This window comes from Oryzias latipes, chromosome 18 (genome assembly GCF_053564925.1).
Source record: "Oryzias latipes strain Hd-rR chromosome 18, Olatipes_Hd-rR_3.1".
Classification (NCBI taxonomy): Eukaryota; Metazoa; Chordata; class Actinopteri; order Beloniformes; family Adrianichthyidae; genus Oryzias; species Oryzias latipes.
Genome location: NC_136254.1, coordinates 13,776,062 through 13,784,355, shown reverse-complemented (window position 1 = coordinate 13,784,355; position 8,294 = coordinate 13,776,062). Strand labels below are relative to the sequence as shown.

At 39.1% G+C, this 8,294-nt stretch overlaps 1 long non-coding RNA gene across 1 annotated transcript; it reads right to left on the bottom strand.

Moving 5' to 3' along the window:
* Positions 1–7,397: 7,397 nt before the first annotated feature.
* Positions 7,398–7,853, bottom strand: LOC144987146 (uncharacterized). Its single transcript, XR_013651022.1, has 3 exons — positions 7,720–7,853; positions 7,615–7,659; positions 7,398–7,507 (listed from the first exon to the last, which is right to left on the bottom strand). It is a non-coding gene; the product is annotated as an uncharacterized LOC144987146 (long non-coding RNA).
* Positions 7,854–8,294: the final 441 nt, after the last annotated feature.

Genomic DNA, 8,294 nt, shown 5'->3' with positions numbered 1-8,294 from the left:
GTCTGTACTCCTCTAATTTATTTTGCACTGAAATCTGTGCCATTAAAGCTGATATTCCTTCCTAACTCCCCCTGTTGAACAGCATTTTCCCTCTTAGAGTTGTCGCATTGTGTCTTCCTCCCACTTCAATGAATTCAATTCTGCATCTTGTCCTGTAAAAATATGTTTTTCTCTCCCATATGCTTACCTCCCCCTCCTTCCCCCCGCACAAACATTATAATAAAAGCCATTTCTTGGTGTCAAAGGAAGGCAGTTATTTGAAAAGTTATAGACTTTCATGCTAACGCTGTCTTTATTCATTTGCATTTATCTAATCCGAAGCTCCTGATTTATAGAATTCGGTCAGACCTTCAAAAGCAGTTTATTCAGGGAAACATCTGACATGACATCTGTGATGCATCTTGTTTTCTGGGAATGGAGTCAGGCAGACTAGTGGGTAATTGTGCATTATTTACACCATGCAGACTTAACATTTGTAAGCAGCCTTTACACTCAGTGACTCGTTTTGGAAAAATTCAAGATGAGTTTTAATGGCTTTAAGATTATTTGATAAGCAATGGAATTCTATTTAAAAGAATAAAACTATCTAGATAAAAATAGTTGTCTTGCCACTCTATCCATAGATTTTAAAAGGGCTTTTATGCAGTAAACCCTAATGAATTAATTGCTGGATAGAATGTAGACATTATTGTGTATGCAGATGATGATGATGATAATTTTCACTTTTGTCAAAAGCACCTCAACAACTCCACTGCTTTTTAGATGACCTTCAGAGGTGATTGATTGAATCATGCCTTTGCTTGAATATCAGAAAAAGTCTGCATGGTCTTTTCTAAACCATATACGAACCATGTAAAACCCAAAAGCGTTCTTAGTGCTCTTTCAGACACAGAATCATTTTCCAATGTTTCTGTTGAAATTACAAAGACAGGTAAGTGTCAGACAATGGGGTAAAGTATAACCCTTCTCACTGTGAATTTTTGTCCAAAATAAGTTTTTCTGTCCCCAGAGGGAAATCTAGATGCTACAAAGTAGTTAAAATGCTGGCTTTTAAAAAAATCTATTATTCAGATCTAGTCAAACAGCACTTCTGCTGCTCAGCATTCTGGTCAGAAGGACCCTCATACTTCTTCACCTTATCAGCATTACTGGGCAGTTTTTCAAGGAATTCTTGTGTTTGCTTCTCTGCTTCTTCTGTTAAGGATCCTGTCAGAGATTTTAACCTTTGTAAAAATGTAATATTCATGACTATAGTGTCACTTTACATATATCCTGAAAAATGTTTTTTTTTCAATCCTATTAAGCTGTTAAGGATCAGACAAATAAAAGCCAAGAAACAACAAAATGAAGAAAATGTCCATAATATAAGACTAAAATAACCAAATCAAGGGCAAGCAACTAAGTGACAGAAACAAGAATGATATAGAAATTTAAATGAAAGGAATACATTTTTAAGGGAAAAACTTAAGTGCTAATATTTTTGTGAGGCACCTTTTTTCCCTAGGACCCTTTTTGAACCCAGGATCTCACTGTTGTGTGTCACTTTTGTGTTTTTGTTTACAGTGTGTGTGTTTTTGCATTTTATACCGGGGATTGGGTTACAGACCTTCTTATGCTAGGTTCACACCAGGCTTAGAAACACACGTTCAAGTGGCCACTTCCAATGCGGGCGTTGGGCTTGTATTGACTAGATGTTGGCACCCCAGCCAAAAGGAGGACAGGGCAGGGAGAGCAGTGCCTTCATAGTCCTCTTTTATGTAGCTTCTCTTCTTGTTATTATTTATCCTTTGTTTGTGTTTATTCGTGTACATTATTATGAGGGATTTATCTTATTATTTTATTGCATGTGTGGGGAATGGTATTTTTGTTTGTTTTTACGCTATGTTCAGCACTGTGAGCTGTTTTTCTAACGTGAAAGGTGCTTTACAAATAAAATTTATTGAACCAAATTGAAATGAATTGCACTACTAGTTAACACAGGTTTCTAATCAGCCAATCAGACAGCAGCAACTCAATGCATTTAGGCATGTAGACATGGTCAAGACGATCTGGTGCAGTATAAACCGAGCATCAGAATAGGGAAAAAAGGTGATTGAGGTGACTCTGAATGGGTTTGTTGGTGTCAGAAGGGCTAGTCTGAGTATTTTAGAAACTACTGATCTACAAGTATTTTCTTGCACACCATTTCTAGAGTTTACAGATAATGGTCCTAAAAAGAGAAAACATCCATGTGAGCAGCAGTTCTGAGGCCAGAAAGGCCTTGTTGATGCCAGAGGTCAGAGAAGAATGGACAGATTGGTTCCAGCTGATTATAATGCAACAGTAACTTAAATAACCACTGAGGTCTGCAGAAGAGCATCTCTGAATAAAGAACACATCCAGCCTTCAGGCAGATAGGCTACAAGCAGCAAAAGACCACATTAGGTGCCACTCCTGTCAGCCAAGAACAAGATACAGAGACTACAATTCACAAAGGCTCATTTCTGCTGATTTATGACATTAAACTGAAAACATCTCAGACTGGTTTCTTGAATCATGTGAAATCTTAAAGAATCAGTGCAATAACTGTCTGAATCGTGACATCCAAGGCATCTTCTGCAGGCTTTCAGATTTTCTATAGCAGCCTGCTTCTCATGGAGATTCAGTAGCTTGAACTTTTTACAGAAGAGGATTTTATCACCATGTCCTCCATCACTACATACAACTCTTGTAGAGGCATACTGTTTGTCAAATGTTTTTGAAGGACGTTGACTTGACCTCTCCATCTTGTCCACCGTTTTTAATTGCTCCAGCCTCTCAAGAATTTTTTCCTTATGTTTTAGGAACTGCAAAAGTTCATCAAAATATTTATCTGATGAGATGTCATTTTTAGGCTCTACTAAAAAGGTTAGCCAGTCTCTTTTTATGAAGTCAGGTAGCTTACTTTCTATTGTTTGTGTCACCAATGGATTCTTTATTGCACCAGAGGTCCCAAGCTCTGTCAGTTCTGTTAAAGCTTTCTCCACAGACTGTATTAGTTCAATGACTTTTCTTGGCTGATTGCCCCTCACAGGAGAGATCTTTTCTAACTCTTCCAGTATCTCAATAGTGACAAATTCTTAATTTCCAAACCTGCTCTTCAACACTCTGAAAATCTAGTCTGCTGTACTATAAGTTGACAATCGAAGGTCCTTTGCAATGTTGTCATCAACACTATCCAAAGATTGAATTTTCATTACTTCAGCTGACCCAGATGGCTCGCCTTGCTTTTGTAGACTCTCCCAGTCTTTCCTCCATCTGTAAAAGTCTCTCTTATTACCTGTGAAAATGGGAAGGGCTGTTGGCTTATTCCTCACAATGGGTACTTCAGGTGTTAATGATGTAGAGGGTACTCTGCCTCTTCCACCAACTACTTCCTCTTCAACTCTTCCGAGCAGTAACAAACTCAACTTTCCTCAGCTCAAGTTTACTGTTGAAAGCTTTTAAACCTCTGATTCGGTCATTTAGGGTCCTACTTTCTTCCATAGGCATCCATTTCTCCCAGGCAGACAAAATCCTGATCACCTCTTGCATCTTTTTACTAAGAAGAGTCATGTGGACCTCATACCCCTCTAAATACATTCATTTTACAGGTAAGCCACTTGCTGCTTCAGCTTTTTTTTCTGCCCCAAGAATAGAGGTTTCAACTTCATACTGACCATACATTGACCACAAATTCTTTTGAACTATCCCCTTTACTTCTTTAAACTTCTCTTCAGCATCAACTGCCATCCTTTCAATGTTATTGATCCAATGCCTTTTCAAGGATGTCATCCAATTCTTCTGTTGTTTCAAATAAAAGTCCAACTTTGTACTCATCATTGCTTTTCAGAAAATGCTTGAAGTAGTCAGACAGTTTATGAAATTCTTCTTTTAGCTTTATTTCAGAAATGCAATTAGCCTCCCTAATGAGAAAGTTGGTCTGTTGTGTGAATCTGCTTTTTGCAGCAGTCCTCTCCCTTTTAAATTCCTTAACAGTCTTTCCTGGGCCTTCATTTGCTATTTTAGCTTTGAGAACTTTCCACCTCTGCGTCAGCAGCTTTACATAGGATCTTCTGAAGCCTTTTATCTTCTCCTCCTAGCTGCACTATGGTTATCAAGTGTTATTTCTCCTCGTTTTCAATGCTGCCCAACTCGAAAGGCTCAGGTGGCAACGGAGGACGCTGGACAACTCCACTCATTGTAAATTATTTTTATTCACAACAAAGAATGGATGAGAGCTTGATAACCATTGGTAGCTCGGGATGCCCATCAAATGAACCATGACGGTGTACCAGAAACACTACTTAGTGCTGACTGATATAGTCAGTAATGCGTCATCTGAGGGCTTTCTGCTTGCAAATCATAGATTCACGTCCCTTAGAAGACATCCTATAAAACTGTGGTCAGACCCAGGGACAAACTTTGTTGGAGCAAAACTTTCACTTGAGGAGCTCCAGAAATTCTTGAGTAAGTTACATAAGGATGTGATTGAAGAAACAGCCTCTAAAAGAGGAACAGAGTGGTCTTGGAAGTTTCTCCCTACAGAAATGGATCAACCGAAGCAGGAGTGAAGTTAGTCAAAAGAGCCCGTTAGCAACCTTGGTGGTGGTGGGATCTTTACATGGAGTGAATTTCAAACATTCCTCTTTATGGCAGCAAATCTGGTAAATGAGAGAACTATAGATGCTAGAGCAAAACATTTTCTTTTTCCTAGGGTGGGCCTTGCAAAAAATAATTGAGAAGCACTGCCCAAACTCAACTCATCATCAGGACCAGAAGACACTACAAGTCCTCAACTTGAGGCAGCCACTTTGGAGCTGACTGCAAATTACTCCAGTGCACATTGAAGGTACTGGTTGGATGAAGCTAACAGAACAACATGACCTGGAAAAAACAGAGATGTAATTCTGGTGCAGTCTTACCAGACTCCTCCTGGCCCCTGGCTGTGACTTCTAGTTAATGTCTATAAAGCTTATGTTCTAAACTTACTGCCGGCAATACAAACAAAACACCTGCTCTGGTTGAACAAAGACAGGACATCTCTTAGTATGAGGCCCCAGACCCCATATTCTCAGAGCATCTCCAGCAGTGGTAATTCTCACTTTCCTTTAGCAGCAGGAACAACATCACCTACAGTATACTGAATATACTCAGCTTGATTTAACTCACCTTCTCTCAACAAACTCTGCAACTCTCCAAACAAAAGTCACCTCCAACTTTTACCAGCTAGAGTTATTTTTGTTTATCTCAAGAACCATCAGTTAATTGATGTGGACCAAATGATTTCTTCCACCAGGTAAAAGCGTGTTTACACCTCTAAATGAACATTTGACTCAACGCCCTTTGGAAGACAGCTAAATGACACAATCTTTATTCTTTCCACAGTCCACATTACAAAGTGTTCATAAAGAAAAACTGTGTCGTAAAAATGTGCTTTCAGAGCTTTGCAAAGCCACCAAATAACATGACAAAGGTTGCCTTTGTTACAATGTCAATGAAGACTAATTTTGGAAGCAAAAAGGTTAAGAGGGCTAATTGGGAAAACAGGTAGAATGAATTATGTTAACATAAACTAAAAATAAATCAGGCACAACACAGAGTGGAGAAACAAGAACAGACTGTATTTTATATCTCTTTCTTATAACAAATAATATACTGCTGTAGCTCATATTAATCCCCTCAAATAAAAACTGATTTTACTTAATGAAAATTGTGTTTTTCACATTCTTCTGGCATTTGTCTCATGATGGAGGACAAATATAAAGAATTTTAAGATTAAAATAGCATTCCTGAGTATTTTCTTTATTCAAATCGCTGTGAATCAGGAGCAGATGCAACTTGAAAAAGCTTGTTGCAGAAATGCAGGTTCTACAGTTGGTGGGCCACAAGCTCCCTGCTGATTCCATTGGAGCATGGATCCACGACTGGATCCATGTACATCTTTGTTTTTCTTGTCTGAGCTGACATCTGGCTCAAACCTGTGCAGCTGGATAGCTCTGATATTGGTCCCCATTTTTGCTGCACTGGTAATGTTATGTGGGGGTATGATGGGCTGTATACAGAAGAAGAGGGTAAACAAAGGGATGACTGGAAGTTGGGGCAGGCTTGCTCCGCGCCAACAGTCCAATCAGAATTGTTTTTGTCATTTGTGAAAAGTAAACTGGCTTTTAATGTTCTGAGGGCTTTCTCTCAGCAAGTATTAAGCTGGCTTTCACTTATTTCAGTAAAAAAAATAATTTTATTTTCCTTTTCCTTGGTCATGAAATTGTTGGTCCAAATTTAAAGAACACCAGAATTACACATTTAATAGAAGAAAAAAAATAGCTTCATCCACCCACATCGTGCAGTGTTCTCTTTTTATTTCCAAAAAGAACAATTAAAGATAATGTGTTTCTCTTAGATTATCTTTGTGGTGGAGCAAAAGAAAGCAACAACCTTTATTAAGCAATCAGTTAAAGACAAATCAGGTGTTGACATAAAAAATATCTCCTCTTCTAAAGAAATTATTCCTACATTGGAGCCATAGGGCTGTGGAATGTTACCCAGCTGGAGATGCGATTTGATTTATGAATCAAGAAGAACAGATCAAACCCACTGTTTATTACAAATATGTATGAATTCATGTATTTTCCCTGGATGTATACATTTTTAAATATGTATTTAATCAATATCATTTGTACTTTTATTTAAAACAGGAGATCAGACTCAACAAAACATAACAGATAAAGAAAAAACAAAAATGTTATTTGTCACTATAAAAGGCCTATCTCGTGAACAATTTTTGAGCTTTTAAGTGTATTATAATGTTCATTTCCCCCAAAAAACAACCCCTAACTGGTATTTTCATCCATTTACTAATTTCTGAGTATTCCTCTAAAACTCTTGTCGCTGAGCACCAACCCCTCCCAATCCACGAAAACAAGTTGATTCTCATATTGATACGTATGAAAGCGGAGAACAGCCCCTTCCAGGAAGAATCTGCCAGCCTTGCCCCCAGACCAACACAAACACCCACTTTCTCTGCGAAGCTAGCAGTGATCGGCAAAATGCTTTCCTTTTAAATACATAATATGAACATCCGTCTTTGCAAAAGTTCGGATGTTGTATGTTTTCGTGGTCAAAATGCAGACACGCTGCCGAGGCAGACTCTAGGTTGATATCATGATATGGGCGGCATCTACAAGGAGTGAAAACTAGTGCCTCAGAGATTGAGCTGTCTAACTTCCGGCAAGAAAAATTTGATGCAAAAATATTTCATTAAAAAAATCAATATATAGTTTGCCACGGTTAATACATGGATATATATATATATAGTTTACTCTGAAAGGCTCAAGAAAAAGCTTGAAATTGGCACTTTAAACAATGTCTCTGTCATGGCCTGTCAGCCACTCCCTCCCCCCCCCTCCTTCCTGTGTTGGACGCGACCAGCTGGATCCACTCACCTCATCTACACCTGCCTTCATAAACTCCTCCAGGATCATCAGCCGGTGCCAGTTCGTTGTTCCTCCTATGGTGCATAGTCTGGTCAGCTCACGTTTTTGTCTCACGCCTCGTTGTCTTAAGCTCATGGTATTTCTCGCTCTGCCTCAGGACGTAAACCTTCTGGATCCTCACCTGGTCGCAGTCCTCCAACGCAGCCGTCACGCCGCATCCAGAAACCTCCAGCCAGCCGCCTCTCCTCGCCTTGGTTCAAGCTTCGCCTACACCGTCTCAAGTAACCTCCAGCCAGCCGCCTCGCCTTGTCTTGGTTCAAGCCTCGCTCCTGCCGCTGTTTCCCCTCAAGGAGATTCCAGCTCAAGATTCCTCCAGTCAGCCCTCGCTCTCTTCCTGGAAGAAAGTCCTGTCAAGATCTGGTTCTGATTAAACCACTGAAACTTACCGTTGTGTCTAAGCCTCTTTCCGGGTTCCAGCATCTGGGTCATTTTTGAACTCACGTCCGAATCATGACAGTCTCACTCAAAAGTTTATCAGTCAATTTCCTGGTTAACTTCATCAGTAAACAAAACATAAACATCATTGATGATCACTTTACAACAACTCCTGAAAATATTCTCTGTACTCAGTTTTGCTGACTCCATGAAGAAACACCAATCCCTAAATAATAATTACTCTGTAACAACTAAAAAAAACACTCACAGTCCTAAACTGACAACAGTTTTTTCAGCTGACATGTTTTATAAACAGACTTTTTTATCTTTAGTGGAAATACCAACAAACCAACGTTACTTGAACATTTTACAGACACATTGAAACGTCTGTATAATCTATCTTTTGTTCATTTATCTTCCACACTC